The 25,825-nt window shown below is 41.0% G+C and overlaps 1 protein-coding gene across 7 annotated transcripts in view; it reads left to right on the top strand.

Annotated features, from left to right (window-relative positions):
- The window catches only part of Pgant9 (polypeptide N-acetylgalactosaminyltransferase 9), a 912,350-nt gene that overhangs the window by 437,690 nt on the left and 448,835 nt on the right, over nucleotides 1-25,825 (top strand). Inside the window, exon 1 of one of the 7 annotated variants that reach the window (XM_083120276.1) lies at nucleotides 17,566-17,710. The exons of 5 other annotated variants lie outside the window; for them this stretch is intronic. The gene's annotated coding sequence lies outside the window, so the exon portion shown is untranslated. Of the gene's footprint in view, nucleotides 1-17,565; nucleotides 17,711-25,825 lie in introns of those variants that run through there. One more of the 7 variants, XM_083120274.1, reaches the window with a different exon arrangement.

The following is a 25,825-nucleotide window of genomic DNA, read 5'->3' as shown; positions in this document are numbered from 1 at the left end:
AAAACTTTTGAGAATTCTAAATGTAAATTGAGAATATAAACAGTAAGCACTAAGCTTAGGCCGTGTGACAGCTTTGTTTGTAAGCTACTGACTTGCTCGTTATCTTATTTATCGGCGAGTTCAGTTTTTCCTGTTATTGCAACTCTACAATTGCATGTCTAGCTGCAATACTGCCTTAGCTTTGGCTGTCAGATCTAATGCTCCAACAGCATTTCGGATCTTCGTCTATTCCATATCTTCGGATCTTCTCCCACCCCAACCAGTAACAAATCCTGTGTACGGATCTGCCTTTGGAGGGAAGGTGATATCAGTGGTGATGTCGCAAGTTGACCACACGCGCGCGGGATTTAAAATTAACTTATATGAAGCATGAGAAGGGTTATGCATTTGGAAATCTGTTGGACAGTCACTTCCCCACACCGGCTTATCTTGCTGCAAGATTAGTGTCTACCTAGCAGCAGCTCCGTAGCTGGCGACCTATAATCTATCCCCGAAATCTGTGGAGTAGGGGCAGAGAAGGGGGGAAATCGAGTGGGCAGAGCGAAGCAGTACACGCTGCTAGAAGGCTGGTAACATCAGTCGCTTTCCACCCTCCACGCAATCCCATTCCCCCTCACGTGTTCATTGGTGAAGCCGTCTCGCATCACTTGCCCAGAGACTTGTTTTCGTTCGCTTACTCCAGAGATACCCGGGACAAAGTATATCTCCTTTTATAGTGCGCACTAAAGTCTTTCAGTATTGTGGCGGCCATCTTGGCTCCAAAATTATGACTCACTGAACACTTAGTGTCTGAGAACATCCTTAGAAACGTGGTATTAGTACTACTTTGGGAAACATAATTCGAGCAGTGTGTTACTCGATATTCCCAATTGTAAATTTAACGGCTTCCGGGTTCGATACCAGGTGGAGGCACATAGTAGTTCGAATCCCACTTTAAACTGTAGGTCCAGTCCCGATTAGCTTTACTGTACATAAAGTGGACTTAAAACACCATGTTAACCAATTGTAAATTTCTTCGTCGCATATTGTTTATTGTTTAAAAACAAAGCTTTGAATGATGCCCCCTGCGCAGGGAGCCCTAAGTTTTACCCCTCCCCCTCCTCCAGCCTACGTCTGGCTACAGGTCTGCTTATAGAATCTCTCTTTATGAATTTGATAGTGAATCTCGTCCTGAATCTATTTCATATTTAAAAGAACACCTTCATCCCGCTCTCCCAATCCTTTAGCGCAGCACGATGCGATGCCTTTGTGACCATTCTCGGGCATTGTTTGCGCGCGATGCGATGACATCAGGCGTCGGGTGTCGCGCTGGTGTCATTCAGTCGACGCAATTCACCATGCCTCCGCCTCGACGCATCCTTTGTGCGTGAAAGAGTGTGATTTATTTTCACCGTGCGTGTTTTTTTTTTCAGTAGGGGTTGATTTTTATCACGCCCGGCTATTCTTCCCCAGCAAGGTACGTTTCATTAGGCGTTTCTCTCATCATAAATCACTGGTGCTCAGTTTTAATTACGCGTCAGGAAGTTGTCCGTGTCGCCGACCATGTCGTGCAATCCCCCTCCTCATACACATTCTTTCCGGAATTCAGGTGATGATATGAGTGGCACGCACTTCCCGAGAATATGAATATTCTCTTGCGCGGGACAAAAAATAAAGCAGGCGGATTGAGAGTGACGCTGGGAGCTGTTTTGAGGATGGGTCACAGATGGGAAATCAACGTCGTCCAGATTCTATCTAGAGAGATGTGAGAGTTACTTTCCTTGATTGTGTACTGTCCTGATGATGATCGATGATGCAGTGTGGTTCAAAAATTCACGACGCTAAAGGGTTGACCTTTAATGATAGGATCAACAGACCGAAGTTGCCACCATGTTGAATGGTCTGCACGGGTTTTGCTAGACCTTACCAAATACAAATACGTTTGTCCGAGATTTCACACGCTTCCGGAAACCGCCAGAGTATTCCAAATGCCTACGACTGTCTTAACTTGTTCAGACAAACCTCTGCCTTACACACATTTTCATTCATAATAGCTACTAACGGACTTACTGTGCCATTCGTATGATGAAATTAATAAATACAATATTTCAAATTGCATGATAGTCCATTAAAAGTAAATAGATTGTAACTAATAACGTAAATTTGCCTGTTTTTTTTTTTCCAAATTCCCCCTGTCGTAACTTTGTCATACATAGAATATCAGTCTCGAATTTTCTTTACAGGCACCTGTCAACTCTCGATTCTGTAAATATATAATTTTTACTAGGTCACCTACGACAGCTTTCCGGTCCAAATTTTGAAAAAAACAACAAAAAAACAAAAGAAAGGATCCATTTGCAAAGAACTATAACTCCAAGAGGGAACCAGTAACAGAGCTCCAATATATTTTGTGCTAAAACTTTGGATGTATAGGGTGGCGCATATTATAATTACCAATTTCAAATGACAACGGAAATAGGCATTTAATAGAGTGTACAATATGGACAATAGAGACATCAGTGCACCTTGAAAATAACGTCCTCTAAATATCCTCCTTCTGCTTGGATGCACTGTTCGAGGCTATGTGGGGAGGCTTTCATGACGCGCGTCTCATGTCCTGTGGAAGAGCGCGCATTTCACGGACACTGACTGTTCACACATTACCCGTGGCTCTCGATGTCTAACCCACCTCAGAATGCTGTCTCTCTGTGGAAAAGGTGCATGATGATCTTCATTGTTCCACCGCAGTGCCCACTGTCTGTTTGGATGAAGGCTTCCACCGCCGAAATTATTCAAAATTGAACAGCAGTTTTGGTCCAAAATTTCAGCCCATTTGTACGAGAGATGGTGAAAAAAGGTACAGAACATAAAATATAGATTGAAATGTACTGAAAACAATGTTTTTTATCCCATCTTTCTATCATTGTTCTTAGCTGAAGTATCATATAACTGTTCTCTTCCGTGGGCGTGCGGTCTAAGGCCCTGTGCTTTGGGCATGGGTTCGAGTCCGCCTGGGTTCAGTCTTTGGATTTTCGGCCTGTGTGTAGGACGGTGGCAACCCACTATCGTGAGTAAATTGGGGAGCTATGAGTGAGTAGCGTAACCCGGTCACCGATGTCTCCTATAACTACTGGAGATTCGACGTGCCGACCACACGTCACCCCATTACTGGTTGAAGATCTCCGCACATCTAGCTAGGATTGTGGGAGGGATACTGGCAGCCGGGAGATAGGCCAAGGCCCTTCAAGGGCTGTCGAACTACGGGTTATTATTACTATCATATAATTATCGCAACGGGCCAAAAATGCCGCCAAGTCATGAAACAAAATTTTACTAACCTTGAATAGGGTGTTACAACAACAAAAGAAATGAAAATTTTTAAAATGGTCGAAAAACCAATTATCGTTTTTTTTTGTTTTTTTTTGGACCGTTTGGTATTGATTGACCCTTCTAGAAAATTTTGAGACTTTGTAAATGTAATTTTCACTATTGTCCATATATCTATGATAGAAATGCTACGAAACTATGACAGCAAACCACATTAAGATTCATTGAAATTTTCTGGAAGGAATTCTAACAATACGTATTTTCTCATTAATTTTCTAGAAGTCTTTGGCGGCACGGACAAAAGGTCTAGTAAGTCCGTAAATGTGCAACAAAGTAGGCCTTCAACCCGTTGCCAAGGCACACGACTCACCGACTCGGTCCCCTCGAAAGACCAAGACCGGGCGACGCTGCCTACAATTTCTCTTTACTTTAAATGCCTCGACTAATTCTCAGTACCTTCGGGACATGAGATCCCGCATCCCAGAGTTCGGGTAAGGGTCTGCTTCTAAACTTGAACTTACATACGTATCTGTGAAATCTAAACTCTATTCTCATGCACGATAACCACTTTGATGCTTGACTTAACCATCGTGACCGCACCCGCGTTCCACTGACCAGTGAGAACGCGCATGCGAGTCACAAGGGAAGCAGCGCCTTGAGACTGACACACTTGTGGGTCAATAGGGCCTCCACTCCACTGACCGGTGAGGGCGGGACACCCCGTCGAACCAGAAGCTTCCCAGTAAACCAAATTAATATATATATATAATCCTATTTTACTTTTCATAGAAACTACACTTTATCAATTACTGAATTTATTTACATCTCAATTCCAAAAGTAACCATCACCGAAAATAACACAAAGAAGATTCTTATTTTTTTTACATTAGTTGAAGATTGTACAGATCTCCAGCATAGTTGGAGTAAAAAGAAAATTATACAAACTTCTGGTCATATTAAAATGCAAGCAAAATTACTTAACAACTTCAGTTATCAGAAACAACCTTGATGCTAAATAACCATAAAGCCAAGAGCACTCTCTTTTCTGCTACATATCCTAATGCATTCAAGATTTAATACAACAGTAATTTGGTTTCAACAACTGGGTAATAATTTCACAAAAAGGGCGAAGTTACAACTGATATCCAAAACAAAATATATTAATATGTTATTAGTCATAAACTCTGTATTCCTGCTTCGATAATCTTTTCACTCTTACATTATGTTCTTTGGAATTCAAGAGGTGTACTACCAACATCAGGGTCTACCTCAAAACATTCATAATACAATAACAGGGGAACCATTCTCTACCCTTTACAAAAGCCACTTCGGCCACATACATTACAAATGTCCACGTGGAATTCTCTTAACATAATAGGGGAAGAAATGTCTACTCTTTATAAACGCCGCCGGCTACTCATATCATAAAAACAGAACAATAGACCATCATAATATATTCGGCCTGTAACTTAATTTAGCTATTCCAATAATTTCTACAACTACCAACCAATAAATGAAACAATTAACTTTATCCCAATGTCGCAAGTATTCAGACTCCGAACGGATATGTATCCTATATTCTCAAAGATATTAAAGTACATCTTCTGACCAGAGGCGTGCTCTCGGATTAAAACAACTAAGAATAAAATTTATTAATAGAACCTCCTGACTAGGAGAATTCCGAATGATTTAGACAAGAAGATTGTATGACTTAGATGAACCTAGTTTATTTATCATGATTTAATATCAAAGTCACACTGACCAGTGCAAACCCATCTAAATTTATGATAGATATTTATTCTTGATTATTTAAGTTATATATTTATATAAGAATTAATTATATACAAGCGCGCAAAATCCCCTTTAGAGACTGTGCTGACTAACACTAGTCTCCAAAGGTAGCTTCCGGAAAACATCGGACATTGAGTAAGGGAGAGCTGACCAGCACTCCCCACACAATGCCCGCATTCTTCCAGCTCTGGACCCTGACGCGCGAGGTGACTACCTTAAAAATCGGAAATGTAATAATGAATCTTTTGCCAGCGAAACGGCTGGTATTTATACTCGCGGGATTGCGCAATTCTATTCCTTGAACAAAAGATTTAGACATACTGAAAGTTATTTTTAGCCTAAACAATTACCCCGTTGAAAAAGAGCATATCGAGAAACACAGTAAAAGCTAAACTTACTTACAAAACCGCGCAGCGCCGAACGAAAAAGAACCCATTGTTGATAAGAAAGAAAAATAATGCAAGCTCCAACTTGCTTTGCGTTCTTTTTCGCTTGGCAGAAACTGCGTTACAATTTTAACAAGAAACAAAATATGCATATAAAAAGATTAGAACTCCTAATGAATTTATACGAGGGCTGTCAAAAATAAAAATAAAAATCACTAAAATTTACCAAAATTTCTTGATCGTAACAAAGGTCGGTTTCAGTATTCGAATCCCAACCAAGACATGGCCACGGTGTGTTTTTCAGTGAACAAACTGAAAGAGCACGACAATGTAATCAAATTCTGGCATTCCTACATAAGAAGACATCATGTGCTATAGCTCTCGCCAAGAAAACAGTCCAGTCAAGGTCTGAGTTTTCCCTTTGCCTCATCCACACACCCCTGGCCCTCCAGGATTGCCACACTTCTAAGCTGCTCATTCTACACTTCACGCGTTTACGTATGCGGTATAAATTGTTGCTTATTGGCAACATTGCAGGTGGGTGGCGTGACCTTGACTGAACTGTTTTCGTGGTGAGAGCTTTAGTTTCTTTAAGGTCAGCGCACAGTATTTGAATCACGGTTATCAATCCACACATTTGGTAACAATTCTTATCAGGTCCTGCCCTCTTTCGCAACACTGCTGCCGCTCCGATGCAGTGACCCACACCAGGAACTTGCATCCCTCGTGTAGATAGCGACAGAATGAAGCCACTGTAATGTTGCGAGCGGACAATTGGCAGCGTTCCTGCTCAGGAGATGGGACAGATGCTAGATACGGAAGGAGGGACACCATAGCCACATACCATCCAGCTGGACAAATATCGATCGGTGGCGTTTAATGATAGTCCGTGACGCTTGCATATGTGATCAGGCTACTGTTAGTCTGATCAGACCAGGAATTGTGGTCATGTAAAGGGAAGGTTCCCGGAGTTTACGCAATTCTATCCCGCCATGTCCTACAGTTCAAAAAGGGTCAGTGACGAAATATAAGACATTTTTACAAAATTCATTCTATTATGTTCTGGTAATACGGTAGCTTCCAGCATACTTCCGTGGCGGAGTGGTTAACACAGCGTACTACGACGACAGGGATCAGGTGATCGAATTCCTGCCTGGGCATGAGTTATCGTTGCGAGTTTCCCTGCATTAATTTTATCATGGCATCGCTCATCCTTATCATTGCGTTTAGCCAAAAATGGCAGAAAAGCGAAGTAAAGAAAACTGCAGCTTCCACGTAGTGCAACCAGCGCAGAATTTTTCCATGCTAACGATGCTCTGGCAACTGGATTCGCAGCCAGTGTAATCCTATGTGGGGCTTGTGCAGTGTCGTCGATATGTGGTTTCACCTTCATCTTTTGTCTTGTCGCCATTTCTTCTCATCGTCGCGATTAGGGACAAAGCTATACAAGATAAGAGAATGTTAAATTAACCCCTCGTCCCCCATCGTTGCGATTAGTTGAAGTGACAGTAATGAAATTAGCTATGGACAATTTGCCTACCATTATCTTTGCCGTTGACTGTACGCATCCGTCCTTATGGTCCTTCTCAGTGGTAACTCTTAGTGGTAACTTCGTCGACTTATGATCAAGGGATCCGGGTTCGATACACAGTGGAGGTACATTATGATTCAGATCCCACTTTAAACTGTGGCTCCAGTCCTGATTAGCCTATCTGTGTATGAAGTGGACTTAAAAACTAAAACTTGGTATCCGTCATGGCAACTGTACAGTTAAAAATATAGTGTGCGTTTATATATGAATGATTACTTCATACCCATTCGTAAGTATGTTAGTGACATTCTACGTAAGCCTTTATGTTCGTTGTGGTTTGCGGAAGATATTTTGAAATATTGACTACCCCCTGTCCTTTACGTCAAAATAATTCAATTTCGAATATTGCAACTGCAAATATCATATTTGAATGTTAATTTTCAAAAAAAAATCTCAAGTTTTTCGTTGTCGGAAATTCGTTACTTTTCTCCCGTTTTTTTGAGGCTGGCAGACAGAAGCTTGACTCTCGATGTAGTAACAAAAACACCCGAGGACACAATAAAAAAATGTCGGACAAGCGGTGAACCGGAGAATTACAGTTGTGAGGCTACCCGAAAACTTTGTTCAGCTTGAATTCTTGGCAATGTCCGTCGAAGTTGGTCGTTCTGGTGGAACGATTTACAATACACCGTTGGTGTCCCTCCCCTGGCTACAACAATTTCTAACTTGTTCGGCGCCTGCGTTTTTTTTCCTTTTTACCACCGCAACTTCTTTCGTAGAGAGCTGTGTCTCCCAAGGGCTCGCTTTCCCAAGGTATCTTTCATGCATACTGAGCTCCTTTGGCAACCGAGGACGACATCTCTCTCCGACGACGTGGTAGGGATGGGAGTCCAGTCGCTCGTACAATGAACCAACAGCGGCAACCAACCAACCGTATCCTGGCAAGGAAGGGGAAATTTACAAGTGCCTCATGAATCTTGCTAAACAGCGAGATGCTGTAGGTTAGTACCCAGAGAGAGACAGATAGAGCTTCCCAGTGTTGCCACAATCTGAGGGCAAAATTTCCCTTTCCAAGGGGCATAATTGAGGTTTCCGAGAAGCAAAATTTCTCTTTCCAAGGGGCAAAATTTCCCTTTCCCATGGGCAAAATTTCAGTTTTTCGACCAAACAAATCACATAATAATAATAATAAAAGTAAAGTGCTCCCCTGTGCTCTGCACCACACCGTCAAGACACATAGGGGGGTGTGGAGTTAGGGCTCCACACTTTCTTGATCACGGCCCAAGGTGGGGGGATGTGATCAGCACCACACCCCTGGCCGCTTTTATCTACAGAGTTTCCTCCAGGTACCCACTTCATACGACGCTGGATGGGCGCCTGAGCCACTTGAACAGGTGGAGAAAATCCCAGTTCTCCCCCTCCGGGGATCGAACCCGAGTCTCTCGCATGTAGTCAGACGCCCTAACAAGTGAGCTACCGCGGCTCATATAATAATAATAATAATAATAATAATAATAATAATAATAATAATATCCTCAATAGTAGTAGAAGTATTTCTGGCTGTCTGTGTTCGTATGATATAAAAAATGTTAATGGAATTTTTTTCACATACATGCCAGCTTCATTGCTTCCTGGCTAGGAATCTATTAAATCCTTAATCCTCACCGTTACTATTATCCGAAGGTGCAGAAAAGCGGCGTACAATAAACTTAACAGGAATATAAACGGATATAGGCATTTATTGAAAGGAGCAGAAATACGAAGGAACAGCAAAATAAAGAAATAAAATAGAGAAATAAGTATAAGAAACTAAAACTTAACATAAACAGTCAGATGTCTTGAAATTTCCATGAAATTGTTGTATTTTCATCGAATTTCCCTCCTCACTTAAAATTCGGTGAGAATTTCCCTGAAAAGGGAAATTTCCCATCATAGGGTAACACTGGCTTCCACCACTAACAAACTACACTGCAGAGGCAAGTTCTTCAAGGCCGCCGTTGAATAAATTGGCCAAGAGCTTTTGTTGCTTTGCTCGCAAATATTTGCAAAGCTAAATAAGCCTGAAAGCGCTGTTGAGGAGGCGAAGCATGCCGCAGACAACAAACACTTAACTCTGTCTTCCAGTGTGCGCATTATTATTCCTTTCTTCGCATTAAAATGGCATAAATCACTTCATTGTGTGGCCAGATGTGGAGTTTTCAACTCTGCTAACATTGGACCGTGTATTGGAGACTGTCCGGTCATGTTTTAATCCTTGGTTATTTTTGTCAGTTAAGAATTGAGTAGAGCGCGGTTGTTCTCATAGCATCTCGGACTGTTTTGCGCTTGACCCTTAAGTTAGTGTTACAGCTCCCGAAGCCTCCAATCAACTAGCCTGGATGTCTTGACTTGCTTTGCTTTGTTTTATTTAGTTCGCCTCTTGTGCCACTTTTGGATAATTTGCGAAGATAGGGATGAGTATTGATATTATGAAATGAATGAATGGACACTCCCAAACATCCATGCGCAGGCCAGGATTCGAACCCGGGATCCCCTGGCGTCGTAGCGCCTAGCGCGAATGTCATTACTTAAGATGACGTCATCTCAACCCCCACCTATCCATCGTCGTCTTGCACAACCTAGACCACAAGCAAAAGAATTGCGCAGAACCGCGTGTCGTGTGCATCGTACTCGCGCATGTAGGGGAGGGGCTGTGTGTCGCAGGCTTCTCCGTTGTCGGAGCTGAACGGATAGAGGGGAAGATGCGCGACTCTGTACTCACTGTACTCCATCTCAGGTGTCTGTGGAGGAAAGCCGCGCATAACGGAAGGGAAGGGGAGAAAGCAAGTGGGAGGAGCAAAGCAGTGCGCGCTGATGCAAACTGCTGGTAGCCGCGTTTCCTTTTCAGTGCAATCTATTTCCCTCTCATCTGTTCATTGGTGGAGAGGACACAATAAAATATTTCGTAATTACTATTTTCAAACTTAGTTTCAAAAGTTGTTCAAAACAAAAATGGGGCTCATTTTAAGAAGCATTTTTATTTCCCCCATTTCTGCTTTCATTTGAAGATTTTGCTTTTCTCAATTTTGGTAGGGGATAGGGACCCCCCAGCTCCCTCCCCCCACCCTGCGTACGCCAGTGGGTACACGAGTATAATGGTCAAACAATGCACTGTAAACTACTCACGCAATCGTACGGGCTGATTGTTGTGCACAAAATTGCGATTTGATATTAGTTTTACCGATTTCCCAAAATCGAACGCACGATATCGTTTGACCTCCCTGTTTGTCAAGGGACGGCTAAGGTGATTAGAGAAATTACCCGGGGACATTTCCGCTGAGCTCTCTGCACTCCATGAGAAGGGATGTGGCTGTATCCTATCAACTTCGTTGCCCTTGCGAGTTTAATCAATAATTAGATTATGCAAATTGCATGGATGACCTCGTTCAAAGTTATGCAACCATGCTTTGCACGGGGAGGTCCCCGATGCTTTGAGAGAGAGAGAGAGAGCGCTGTTTAAATTAGTCGCTAAGCTTTCAAAGTCCTATTAGGTTCCGGTGCCTCGAAGGGACATTGGATGGTAAATAAGAGTCGGTCTCCACATTGGACTACATTCGGGAACTTTTGTGTGTTACACTTGGAAACAATAAAATCAGATAACTGGTGAACTTTTCCAAACTCCCACGGTTTTATTTTCAAGCCATATACTTGATTTTTGCTACAAGTTACAAATCTTTGTTGCAGTAATAGTATGTTTTCAATTACTATTTTTTAAGATTGCGTTTCATATTCATAGTGCCTGGCTTAAAAGTATAACACAAGAGATTGAGAGGGGGAAAGGGAGGGAGAAGGATTAATGCATATGTATATCTCCTTTCCCCTCTCCTCCACTCTGAGAGAGTGAAAGAAAGTAAGGAATAGAGGCAGAGAGAGAAGGAGAAAAAGAAATGGATAGATGAGAGAGTGAGCATTGAGAGAGAGAGAAAGAACAGGAGAGATACATGGAGACAGAGAAATAAATAAAGGGAAAAGATTAGGGGGAGAGAGAGAAAGAAAGGAAATAAGGAGAAAGAAATGGGACTGAGGTAGAAAGGCATAGATAAACAGAAAGGAAAGGAGGAAGAGAGAGATGATGGAATGAGAAAGAGAAATGAGGGAGAGGCAAAGAGAGAGAGAAATGAAGAAATGGAAAAAAGAGGCAGAGAGGAAGTGAGAAATGAAGAAAATTAGAGAAAAAGAGAGAGATGATGGAATGCGGGAAAGGAAAAAGAAAGAGAAACGAGGGAGAGGGAAAAAGAGATAGAAATGAAAGAAAGGAGAAAGAGAGGCACAGAGAGAAAGTTAGAAATGAAAAGGAGAGATGATGGAAAGAGAGAAATGAGGGAGAGGGAAAGGGAGATAGAAATGAAGAAGAGAAGAGAGAGAGAAATGAAGGAAAGGAGAAAAAGAGAGATATCGAGAGAGAAGATGGTGGAAAGAGAGAAAGGTAAAAAGAGAAAAGTTAGAGATGAGGGGAGAGGTACAGAGAACGAGAAAAGGGAAAGAGATGCAGAAGAGGCACAGAAAGAGAAAGGACGTGAAGGAGAAAGACACGGAGATTGATAGAGAGAGGAAGAAGACATGATAACTTGAAAGGTTTATTATATTACTTTATAGGTTTTTTTCTGCCAATACAGTAATTGAGAATGATTTCACATGCACAATACGCCTCGATAGGCGAACATTTACTAGCGCGATACACATCTAGTGTGTATTCAATTCTGCATATTTGTTCGACATCATTGTAGGCGTCACATTCTTATAGCAGCACGCCACAAATGCGTCGTTGTAGATCAGAGAACTGTATTTCGTACCCTTGGTAATTTTACAAAGTGTGTCGAATCTGGAAAACCAGGGAAATGAAAATTGTCAGGCGAAGTCAGATAAAAGCCTAAACGTGAGGGAAAAGCCATTAACTACGTTGTCTTTTAAAAAAGTCAGGTAAAATTAAAACAAAGTCAACAGTGCAGTTGGTTTTGACCTGGGATAGGGGAGTGGTGCATTAATCGTTCAACACACTTGTATACGGTCTACCAATTTGAACGTCAGAACTTTGAAAGAGTGTTATGGCAACACTGACTGGAATATCGAGATGGAACTGTGATATATGCGTGCAATAGTCTGTGGCAAGTTATCGTGGAGAGGTACACAATGCAACAACGCATAGACCTTCTTCGAATTTATTATCAAAGTTCGTGTTCAGATGGACAGACATTTCGTGCATTTTCCGATGAAGCACATTTTTTCTTCATGGCTACGTTAACAAACAAAATTGTAGGATTTTGGCAGAAAAAAATCCGCAAGTGATTCTGGACGTACCCCTTTATTCTAAGAAAGTGGCTGTGGTGTGGTTTTTGTGCCAATGGCGTGATTGGGGCCTTACTTTTTTGAGCACCAACATGGAAATCACGTGACTGTCAATGGGGAGCGATACAGGAATATGGTGGTGCAGTTTTTGTGGCCTAAACTGGCATATTTTGACACCAAGAATGTGTTTTTCCAACAGGACGGTGCAAGTTGCCACACAGCTCTCCAAACAATGGAATTATTGCAGGAAGAGTTCCCGGAGTTCTGTCCAGAAAGGGTGATGTGAACTGGCCACCAAGATCATGTGACCTAACCCCTCTGGATTATTTTCTATGGGGTTATATCAAATCTAAGGTCTATGAGACTACGCCACGCACAGTTCCTGACCTGAAACGGAACATCGAACGAACCATTGAGGCTATACTGCTCAATATGCGTGCAGAAGTGCTGGAAAATTGGACATTCAGAATCCATTCCACCCACCGAAGCAGAGGACATTTGAACGACATGTTGTTCAAAACAATGCCATTGTTTGCTCTTCAAAATAAAAAAAATATATATGTCATTATCACTTGTGGCTTTCATTCGATCTAATTTTAAAGATCTGACGTTCAAATTGGTAGAATCTATACTTAGTGTTGCAGACAGTCAGTAACTTCCCTTTTCCCACTAATTAATTTCCTGCCAATTGATTTAAGTTAGGGTATAGAAATGTGTAGTTTTATAGAGCAGGCATAGTACAGTCGGGAAAATAAATACTTCCCCAATAAGGCATTAAGACTCTATGGTGGGAATATTTTTTTCCATGACTGTACGTACATGTAATACTCATTGGTGATGTTATTGTTTTTTGATTCATTTGGCCAGGAAAAGCCATTGAAAATTATGGAAATAGATCTTCATAATTCTGGGGACACCCTTTTTTACAAGAATTAAGAGTGATATCCGGTGTTATAGGGGTCAATCGCTACTCCCAATCCAGTGCTCAGGAAAACCAGCGGTCTATCTCTTGTCTCGGGAATCTACGGCGACAGGTCGCGCATTACGGTAGAGAATGGGAGAACGTGAGCCAATACAAATGACTGCTAGCTGCAGCCGCGTTTCCCCCTCCACTTCCCCTCTCACACGTTAATTCGTCGAGGCCTCTCGAGTCCTACTTGCACAGAGGACTTGTTTTCATTCGTGTTCTCCCGAGATTCTCAGGACATACGCGGATGGCAGGATTCGCCGTCTTGTTGGAAGATTACAAGTGGAAGGTTGAACACAGCGTACAACTGAAGTGTGTCCAGGTATACTCTATATCCGGAACCTGTGGAGCAAGGCCGAGCATAATGACAGGCAAAGGGGGGAAATCGAGTGGGCAGATCGAAGCAGTACACGCTGCTGGGATGGCTGGTGACAGCAGTCGCTTTCCCCCTCCACCCAATCCCGTTCCCTCTCACGTGTTCATTGGTAGGGCCGTCTCGCGTCACTACTTGCGCAGAGACTTGTTTCCGATCGCCTGCTCCAGAGAAAGTTGGAAAGAGTCACTTTTCTTCAACTTTTGGCTAACCGTGATAATGATGAGTGATGAAATTGATGAAGAGACTAGTAATGAACATCCACGCCCAGGGTGGGATTCATTACCCGGCGCAATGAATTCTGGGGAAGTTGTTCGTTGAATATCTCGCGTGGGCCTTTTTTGCTCATGTGCAAATTCACCAAAGTGTCTCCGTGCACAAACGTGAATACCGAAGACTTAATGTTATCTTTTATGCAGCTTTTAGACGTTTCTTCCAGGGCGGAATCATGGGACTTTCCTAGCCAGCTGCAGCAAAGTGGTATGCAAATTACCCAAAATCATCTTTCACTCTTGAAATTCCTGAAAATGTTCCCTGCCTAATGGCAACGAGAAACTTGATTTGAATGTCAGAATGTGAACTTTCTTTGTTCGTGCTTTCCTATCACGAAGGATTCACAAGACTTCCACCCGGAGGCGCTGGTTTGAGGGCAAAGCCTAATTGATTCCTCCTTTTCCTTCAATCTCTGACGTAACACTCTCTGCACCAAAATGTTAATGTTCTCTGCGAATGGAATTTGAAATGAGTTAAAACTTTGAAGCACACAACTGAATACTTTTTCGTTTCATTCTGTAGTGCAAGATAACTTTGATTAGTATCATTTCTACGATTAAAAGTAAAGTGCCCTACACCTTCTCTATCTCGACCATTTTGGAGGTGATGTGATCAGATCCACCCTCCAGTCGCCTTAACCCCCCCTCCCGCAGGTTTCCATTAATTTAAGGCTGGGTGAGCTCCAGAGCCGCTTTATGCGAGGACGAGGCCGGAAAATTTTCGACCTTGGATCACCCACCCCGAGAATCAAATCCAGGTCTCCCGCATGGGTGTCAGATGCCCTACCGACAGACCACAGAATTTATATGATTTACTTTGCCAAATGTTTAAAGAGTGAAGCACTTTTGGTTTTGTCTTGAAAAGAAAGTTCCATTGCAGTGATAATGGTAGCTATGGCGGGAAGGGGCTAATGGGGCTACACTCCACTCGCAACATTTTGAGAAAATCAAATTTCCAATTGAAAGCAGTAAACAACTCCAGAAAATCGAAGTGGAAAATGCAAAACCCTTTAAAATGAACCCCGATTCCCATTCTTATCTTGGAACAAGTTTTAAAAACTAAGGTTGGAAATGATAATCACGAAATATTTTGTGATGCATCCTGCCCCCTAGAATTTCAATAATTCGAGCCCCCTCCGAAAGAAAAGTCCTGAGTACGCTAGAGGTAGCAACGTAGTTTGGTTTGAATCTACAGTACATATAAAACTGAACACACCCTCATATGTTGGAGTCCCAGGTTCGATACCCGGTGGAGCCACATAGTGGTTCGGATTCCACTGTAGCCTTTCTGTGCATAAAGTCGACTTAAAACAATAACTCAATAACACCCTCATATGCCAATAATTATGGCACGTCCTCTGTGAATATAATGCCTGAAAGCTGCTCACACCGAGAGGGTGACAAGATCAAAACATCGGATAATCGGACAAGATCAAAACAACATTTTGGTCAAGCCTCGCACTTCGTCTTCTGACGTCAGACTAAATGCTTTCTTTGTTACGTTATGCTAGTTAGGTTTAGGCTGTGATTTAGGTCTCTTAGCATAAATAATACCTTTTTGGTGAAGACCCGGTCAAGTTTCGAAAAATTGCAGTGTACTGCATGTTTTCCAATTGCCTCGTAATGTCAATCTTCTGTCCATAGTTGTACAAACGGTAACATTTTAGGCATAATTCCTTGATTTTCTTTCAAATCAACATCACCTTGCTTTCTTTTTCGATTTTGAAGCCGGTTTATCAGTGTTGCCAATTTTCAAGCCTCAGCCCTAACTGAAAGTAGATAGTCGCGGAACTACCGAAGTAACTGGAAATAAACATCTAACAAAAGACCGACTCTACGTATCAAACGCAGCGTGGGATGTGTCCAATAATTTTGCTGATTGCCATTGTTTTATGTTCTAGCATCTCGAAATCACTTTCGTAGCTCCTTATAAAATAAACATTTAAATGATGAACACACTGGTTTTGAAATTTTAAAACTAATAAGGAATACAAATTATACTCTGTCCCAGCTTACTGTGGAGCGAGGCCGCGCATAGAATCAGAGAAGCGAAGGATATCGATTGGCCAGAGCGAAGCAGTACACGCTGCTGAGAAGGCTGGTAACTGCAGTCGCTTTGCTCCACTCCACGCAATTCTGTTCCTCTCACGTGTTCATTGGCGGAGCCGTCTCGCGTCACTACTTGCGCAGACACTTGTTTTCGCTTGCCTGCTCAACAGTTAGCTGGGACAGAGTATAGTTGAGTTCTAGATGCGATAAACGAAAATGGGTACTACAGTCCGAATCTAAAACAAACTTTAATGTACATAATTTTTCTTTACAGTGTCTTCATCTTAGCATTCCAAAACATAATTTGCCAAAATTTTGTTCAGGAGAAAATACGTTGTAATTAACGATGATCGTATGTGTAAATGTTTATTGTGTGTGTATGTACAAAGTTCAAATACTATCTTCCCTAAAACTGATAGGTTTAAAATGGATTCTCCTAATGAATTGACATTTTTATGCACTTTCTCGAAGTGAGATATTTAAGCTAATCGAAAAGGCGTTCATTTAAATGCAAAAATTATTATATTGAACAGTACTTTTTTAAATATTCATTCTTTCACAGTATATGTATGAGTTATTAACTAGTAACCAGGCACGTATCTAGAAATATATTTCGGGGGGCAGGTCTGAACCAAGTGTATCAAAGTAAAATAATAATAATAATGTTTAAACTAAAATAATTATAATTACATTAAATTAATTAAAATGGTATTAATTAAGGTATTCAAATTTATTAATATTGTAATTTTATTACATGAATAGATAATATGAAGGTATAGAAATATTGATATAACAGCATGTATTCATTACCTAGCTAACGTGCAGTTAAGGTCGGCAAAATTAAAAAGAAAAATGCCCTTGCAAGGAAATTAAATGTCAAATAGATAAATTATTGAATATTTATTGAATATATAAAAAGGATGTTAGATCCAGTTGACGAGAAGTAAAGTTCTTGGTGATATTTTATGAATATTACGTTGTAAGTTGTAATAAATCTTGCATAAATCATCTTTGGAACTGTCATTCAAAGTCTTACGATCTCAATACAATCCTTGCCTTCCGATGAGTTTCGCGGAAATAAATAAACGCTTAAACAACAATTATATTTTAATTATTTAATTTTAGTAATTTTATTATTTCATCATTATTGTTGTTATTATTATTATTATTTAATTTTTGTATGTAGTAAGTCTTTCGAGCTGGGAGGTCCGGACCCCCCTCCTAAATATGTCCTTGCTAGTAACGCGAAATAACGATTGTTTCAAAATTATAACCTGTTCTAACAACAGAGATAACTTCCAATTACAAATTACTAATATACAAATTCCTTTCTCATTTAACATTATTTCTAGATCTTAGTTATGTTTCATTGTGCAAAAAATGTGCACTTATTTAGCGAGTATGTTTTGAGAAATTAATATTTCCATAACCCTGTTAAGTTTAGGGTCACGCCATTAGATGGCGTGTATGTGAAAGAACTCGCTGATATATCTTCAAAGTGCCTGCAGCATCTGTATTTTGTTGTAATCTATGGAGTTCGTATAAACGAAAACAGAGTTTGAATGCGTGGGTATCGAATTTTGAAGTATTGTACTAATTTCGGTGTTAAACATTGTAAATCTAGAAATGTTTGAAATCTTTCATCACAAGCAGGAGTATTGTGAACAGTTGGATATGAAAAGTTGAATACTGGAAATAGTTCTACTTCAGGTACAGTTAAAATAGTAGTTTTATATTCACATGTTTCTAGTTGTCGTTAACGCCTGTCGATAAAATTCAACAAAGATTTTTACATTAGTAAAATTTACCAAAAAAACAACAAAAACGAACATTACATTTACCCTCATACTTAGCTTTGTTGTAAATCTTACAAGAAAAATCATGATACGATAACATCGTTCATATACTGCCCATTTGTGTAACTTATGATGTTGTTAGGAGTGTGAATTTAACATAACAGTTTTTCATTCAATTATAATGGGTAAGGTTTGTAATTAATTTAATATCACTAATAGGAATTGTTTGTTTGTGGTGTTCAAATAGCTTGAAGGCATGGCAATGATAGAGTCTGATGATTAACCAGTGTGACCTTACCACAAATGTTATAACCGTCAAGCCATGTGTTATTTGAATTATTATTATTATTTATCGTTCAAACACGTAATTGGTTTTCACATGTGACCATTTCAACACAATTCACAGCGCTTTGTGTAATAATTTGCATTGCATCAAATTATAATAAAGATAGAGCCTAGGGAATAATTGTGAATCCTAGGGATACTTGCGTCAGCCTAGTTTCAATAACACTGTTTCTAAATGTTTGATTTATCATAAATTAGCATGTAATATTCGAACGTCAAACTTCGGCAGTAAATTCATCTACTAGCAGTTCGTCTACTTTTCATAGCTTTGACATAATATATCGGCAATAAGTTTGTATTGTAAATATTGATCAAGAGAGTGATGTCGGTATTTCATCTGAAGTTATATCCTGCAGAAACAAACATATATTTTCCGTGAATGGTAGTTGTCAAAGTTTGATTATCCAGAAAATATACCGGATATATATCGATTTATATCGAGAGCGAGGAATGTTTGCATTTCTTATATTCAATATAATCCGTTGTCGGTATGGATAAATCGGTACTGAAAGGCCTTTAATGAACTCTGTCGTTTGATTTGATTTGATTTTTATTATTTAATGTCGTTTATCTGCAACTTTAGGTTAATCGCGACGATGAGGATGAATGACGATAACACTGACAAAGAACACCCATGCCCAGGCCGGAATTCGAACCCGTGACCCCTGGCATTGTAGCACGCTGTGATAACCACTCCGCCACCGATGTCGGCAGGCCCTGTCATAGTGTAAAACATTCATAATTGTTAATAAGAGGACAGAGTTCAAAAAGGAAAAGTGTGCTCATCCTTCAGTGCATTGTATCCTACGGCTCACTACTGGTGACATTGTGATAGTGTACAGAAGGTTGTTCGGGATCTCTGGTGACGATTTTGAAAGCCGCTGGCGGCGCTGTTATCAACGTCAGTCCGTCCAAACTGTGCATGCTGAGTCACGTCAGTACCGAGAACGCGTGTGCAGAGTGTTGTGCCATTTACCTACAACGATACCGAAGAAAATTGAACCATACTGGGAGGGCTACATAACAACCCTTTCCGATGCTAAATATAGCTATTCGGCAATCAAAGGAATGTGCAAGAAGCGTGGTTTTGTGATATCGAAAAACGGGATCGGTGCGGTATTGAACAAAAAAAGCAAAGGCCGACTGGGCCTAATTCCACAGGGGAAGAAACAGGCAAATTCACGAGCAGCTACGAGTCGTATACCGGACATAGTGAGAAAAGTGAAGGCCCTTGTGTCAGGTGGTAACCCTGCCCCCCCAAAGGAGTATCGCACGTAAGTTGGGAATGTCTGTGTCAACAGTGAACACCATAATCAAGAAGGACCTGTAACTAGAAATGCGGCATAAGCGGCGAGTTCACAAGCTGTTGCCTCATCACATTGCGGAACGTCGCACGAACGCTAGAAAGCTCTATGAGACCTATCTTGCAGGGGAGAGATGGAAAAATGTGGTGACATTAGACGAAGCATATGTCTACCTTAGTGACTGTCACAAATCCCACACGATTTACTACGGCCTCGCGACAAAAAACAATTATCAAACATTGTATCGAGAATGCCAGGAAAGTTTTCCACGGGGTTTCATGATCATCGCTGGATACTGCTATAATGGCAAGCTAGCAATTCGCCGTGTAGCTAATAATGTGAAGGTGAACTCCACGTACTATCAGGATGAGGTTTTAACACCCATTTATAACATAGATATCCCGGCACTGTATGGGGGAGCCAAAAACCAGGTCTGGGTGCACCAAGATAAAGCATCCAGCCATACCTCCCTTTCAACTCGTCTGTTCTTACAGTGAATGGAGGTGGAAACTGGCATCCGTGCAATACCTTACAGCAACATTCCGGTCAAGGCGCCCATGGACTTCTGTGCATTTGGACTCCTAAAACGGGCCTTAGGAAAGAGACGTCCACGCATTCTCAATGGCCTCTGGAAAGCCTGTCAGGAGGAGTGGCAAAAGTTGGACATGATAACTCTTCGGAAAAGTTTGTTGCAATGGAAATTACGTTGTCGGGCTAAAGTGCGGAATGCTGGTTTTCCAATTGAGCATGATCGTTGGTGGCGACATGGGTTTTCATGAACTTATCACCCTTCCAACATTGTCCTCAGAGATCCCGAACGACCTTCTGTAGAACAGAATTTGCCTATTTTGAAACTCAGAATAGCCGTAAGATTCCTACACTCTATCTCAGCGAACTCTGGAGCAAAGGGACGAAACCAAGTCTTCTACGCAAGTAAGACTCGAAAGGGCTCGTGAGAGGGGAAGTGAATGCATGGAGGGGAAAACGCATCTTCTGCTACAAGCCGTCGGCAGCAGCGCGGACTGGTTTGCTCCGCCTACTAGCTTTCTTTTCTTCTCTGCCATTTTGAGCGGCTTTGCGCCACAGACTTGCTCCAGCACGTATGAGTGAAGTATGCAGATTTTTTTTTAGCAAAACTGGAAAGATACCACATTGGCATTCATGGTAATCTGAGAGCACATCAGGGTATCTATTTTTTTTTAAAAAAAATGCTTTGAATCCACTTTTGTGCACTGATAGACTATTTGAGACTGGAACTACAGTTTTAAGTGGGATCCGAACCACTATGTGCCTCCACCGGATATCGAAGCCGGGACAAGGCAATGACGTTACCACTCCATTGGGGAGGCACACACCTCAGGTTCTTGAAATTAACATTTGTGAAACTGCATTTTTTATATGTTCGATTTAAAATATTGTTATCGTTATTTGATATTTCTTCTTTATTTGTACCAGAATTGTGCTATTTCAAGAGGTATTGGTGGATACACACAAGCTCCTTATGCACCCTTAAAAATTTAAACCATAAACTATAGTTGCTGTTCTGAAAAACTCGCTTTTGACAACACTGAAAAAGAGAAATATAACTACACATTAGCTTGCGAAGCCCATACATTTAGAGCTCACATTTGCCCATCGCCGTTTTCATAACCCACGTTAGGTCTTCAGGCGTTATGCTTAACGCGTCCGCTGTGATGTGGCATTTTTATGCCTGGCTTTTTGCCAAACATGTGTTAGTGCTCGAGCGGAAGGGGGTTGAGTCTCACACTGCTACCTGAAGTACCAATTACGCGCATTGTAGTCCGGCACCGAGTCGACGCAAAACAACTGTCGCCGCGTGTTTTGAGCTCTCGGCTGAAGGAATTTCATTACTCCACCTCTGGCAGACTCTTCAATCAAATTCTGCACAATTTCCTTTAATAAAGCTTCGTGTAATGTAGTGCCGCGCCGAGGGGACGTTGAAAAGAGTCAAGGGTTTCCCTGCGAAGTGTCCAACGTTGCGTTCTGCTCGTAATTAAAATGTGAAAACGTTTTGCAATATGGTCTCCCCGGACAAAGATGGATGTTGGAAACTGTGCCTGCCTTCATGCATGCCGTTTAATCACCCATGTGAGAGGGCTGTCGCAATTATGAAAGACCTCCCAACTTTATGCCTCGTGTGGTATTGAAATAACATTACATTTCCTCTTCTAATTGTTTTCGTAAGTGATTATATTAAAATACTCTTGTATGCTGTGCCCTAATTTTTTCCTGAAATTTTTAATACAAAATGTTTACTTATCACGTAAAACAGAGCATTTGCTCCAATTATACAGTATTTGATTAATTTTGTTTACTTTACTTCACTTTCAAGTCAGTTTTGGGTAATCGCGATGAGTGATGATTTGATGAAATTGATGAAGTGACACTCACAAAGAACTGATGCCGGAATTCCAACTCGGGACCCCTGGCGTTGTAGCGCGCTGTGCTAACCATCACGCCACGGAGGTCGGCTTATACGGTGTTGAGGCATCTGTTTTTTCACACTCTTTAAGGTTAAGTTTTAATCAACATGTTTCATGAACATTTTACATTCAGAGAGCAAGATATATTTTTCAGAAATCTTGCTCATAGTGTATTCTTAGCCACGTACGTTATTCGCCATGCTTCACTGCTAATAGGAACGTATTCTTAATTGACTAAATTAATATGTTCACATACTACCTAGGTATTTACTCGTATTCGAACAGTCGTTTCGGAATGTGAACTGTTTTGTCATTCTCGCAAGTCGTTGTATCGGATTCCTTGTTTGTTTCCACTTATGTTTGTGAAACATATAAACAAACAAAAGACAAACTGTTTTATAGTGTAAAACTGTCGGGCATTTTTGCAAATAGTAGTCAGTTAGGTTAGAAAGATATACTTTTAGTGGAACGGTATTGATACGGCAATGGCAGAAGAAGACCACAGACGAAGTTGAGCACTCAGGTAAGTCAAAAGAGGTGATCTTGTATTCAGCTTTGACGAAATCATATTAAGAGTGATATGCATATTGTACACGGACACATCAAAATTGTTGTGGTCTTGTACGAAACCTTTGTCATTACAAAAAAAGTAATATATCACATTATGTTTTACATTGCTGTAAATACATATTATTTTGTTTTGGACAAAAAAAACCTAGCCTGACCGTCTGCTGTTTCATGTCAAAGGTTGCCGGGTCCGATCCCTGTTGATAGAGAGCTACATTTTATTGGTCAAGTTCTACATTAGGTTATTTAGTTTCATACCCGATTAGGCTCTCTATCCCCGAGTAAAGTAGTCTTCAAAGAAACTCATTTTCGAGGGCCAAGGAGAGTGTGTGGGGTGACGCTATATCCTGCATTAAAGAGTTTGGTTTGAGTCTACGTTACACTCCAAAAGGTTAATCGTGACAGTACTTCCAGCTTAAAGTGGAATCCGAATCATTGTGTAGAGTGCCCCCACCGGGGATTTTTATATCGCCCAACCGATGTAAAAATATCAACGATTGTCAAATATCTCATACTGGTAGCGCGAGACTCGTGGGTCACGTTATTTAGTAATAAACAATGCAATTTATGTGCAATTCCCCTACAGTTGGCAGTAGATGATGTAAGGCCTAAATCTTCCCCGTAAATACATGACTACAGATACTTTTCGGATTTTACTTGAGTGATTGATTTGGTGTTTTAAGTACGCTTTATTCACAGCAAGGCTAATCGCGACTGCACCTGCAGTTTAAAGTGAGATCTGAACCACTATGTGCCTCCACCGGGTGTGAAACCAGGGACCCCTTGATGAGATACTTATCGGAGTATGTGTGCATGTGTGAGTGATCAGTTCAGGAAATACCTTGTTGGTTTTAGCCTCCACACCGCTTTCAAAATTTCTGTGGGTTGTCATGGAAATGTTAAACAATTGCATGCAATAACATGTATTAATAACAAGACTTCCCTTACTAAAAATTTATGATTATATCTGTACACTTTCTCTCTTGACCGTAATACACACTTCCCTAAGAGAATAAAGTTCCGTGTGTCCGATTTATTCACAGACGAGACCCGCACTTGTAAAGTGAGGATGCGAACTACAGAAATGTTTCTCCACGGAGAGAACGAATGTAAATTACCTTTTTCCTTCTTGATTGTTCAACGCAATGACTATTTATTGAACATTGTTGCAGTCTACTGCACTTGGTATGCGCTGCGAGCGTTGCTTGTTTCTTCCTGCCTTGCCCTTAGTGAGGCTGCAATGTAATCCAATTTCCATGGAGTTTCCCCGAGTATTCATTTCACGTGTAATGTCAGGGGTCTGTAATCTAAACGTGAAATTGCAGCTGTTAGCACGCTCTGCATGGTGTTCCTTATTAGCGTTTTCTCACACAAGGTTCAGAACGTGCTCTTTGCCGCTGTCGCCGTAACGAACTTTTTTCTTCCCCCAGTGCGGATCGAAAAAAACACTGATATACTTTTTACCACGAGTACAGTATTGGCCAAATTATTGGACTCATTAGTTTAAAAAATGAAACACAGAAAAACTCACTTGGCAGATTTGATGTTTTCTGATACACATTGCATTGTTATTCACACTGCAAGTACGTACTTCGTATGACCACCTTTGGCCTTCACCTATGGCTCTTTTCGAGCCCGTTTTAATCAATGCTTCTGTACAGACTGATCACAAAGTCCCATTACCCCCTATCGCGTGTCCATATCGTCATAGATGGTCGCATTGTATTAATGTGAGATCATGGCAGAGGACAACTCGGAGGTAGTGTGACTATTCGTTATGATTTAGTCCAGATTATCTGTGTGTACACAATCGTTTTCATAACAGAGTATGATTCTCCGCCATGTACGATGGGATATTCTCCTCAACATTGCTGGCGTGCTGGCAGTAAATGCACGTCGAACAGCATCCTTAAATTCGTCAACTGTCTCGTAACGTGTGGCAGCAACCTTCTGTTTAATGAACCCCCATAATGCATTGTCGCAAGATGACAGATCAGGACTCCGGGGTGGCCACCCAAAAGGTGCAGGCAAATGGACAGAACCACGTCCAATCCGTATATCAGGAAATACCTCATTGAGATATTCCCTCACGGCAATAGCATAATGGGCTGGTGCTCCATCTTGCTGGAACCATACACGACCGAGCAGTCTCTGTTCTTGCAGATGTGGAATAAACCAATCACGTAATATGGTGAGATACGACATTTGATTCACAGCACCGTCAAAGAAATATGGACCCACCAAGTGGGTTGCAGACATTGCAGCCCAGATCATGACATGTGGTGGGTTGTATTCAAGTTCTTCATAAAAATGTGAGTTTTGTTTACTCCAGAAATAAATGTTTCTCGCTTTTGCACTGCGATATATCGCACACTCGTCCGAGAAAAACACTTTACCCCTTGAAGGAAGAGTTGTAGAAATCGAGCATTCGCCCACAAGCCTGATGACGTTTTTGCATGTCATTATCACTCAATTCGTTTACAAACTAAGGTTTAAATGCCTTTAACTTCAAATCCTTCTTCATATGTTTTTGTAATGTCGAGTATGGAACTCCCAATAACTGTGACCGCTTACGAATGGACTTTTTTGGCGAACGTTCGACAGACGCTGCAGCCTCCATACACGTTTCCCGTTGTGTTGATGGTCGTCCTGGGCGGGGCTTATCTTTTATGCAACCAGTTGCAAAGAGCTTTTTCTCCCACCGTAAAATTGTTGGTTTTGGTGGGGAAGGTTTTTGAAACCTTAAAGTGGAATCATGCTGAATATCTCTCATTGATTTTCCTGTATGGGGTCGTTCGTGAGCCCACGTGCTCATGACGATCCGTTCCTCCATGGTGTAAGTGGACTCATCAGCCATGATTTAGATGCAGATCCTGCAACAATAAGAAACAACAATTCATTAACATCTATGTAATACATAGGGGGTAATGGGACTTTGTGATCACTCTGTACAATTCCTTTATCACTCTTTATTTCTAAACTTCAAACCACGTGGTTTTTGAAATTACATGTTGCTCGGGAGATACAAATAAGGAACATCCTTACAACAATCAAAATTAATATTATTTCCTTTGTTATAACCAAACAAATAGCATAAATAACACGGTAAACAATGTACATATTGTTCCAGGCAATTATGTGAATGTGCAAGGATTCGTGTTGCTACATATTCTTCGGATACAGTAAAGGAAAGGATTGTGGGAAAGAAGATTTTATCAAAGTCGAAAAATAGTTTAATCCCATAAAAAGTTATAACAATCGTCAAATATATTTAGTTAGAACACTTTCAAAACAAGGAAATGTGCTTCTTTTTTACATTAAGTCCAATCATTTGGTCATACTGTATTAAGCTTAACGCCCACTGAGACG

Source organism: Lepisma saccharinum, chromosome 4 (genome assembly GCF_977018435.1).
Source record: "Lepisma saccharinum chromosome 4, izLepSacc3.1, whole genome shotgun sequence".
In the NCBI taxonomy this organism is placed as follows: Eukaryota; Metazoa; Arthropoda; class Insecta; order Zygentoma; family Lepismatidae; genus Lepisma; species Lepisma saccharinum.
The sequence above is the reverse complement of the archived record's forward strand: the minus strand, read 5'-3'. Positions and strand labels throughout refer to the sequence as shown.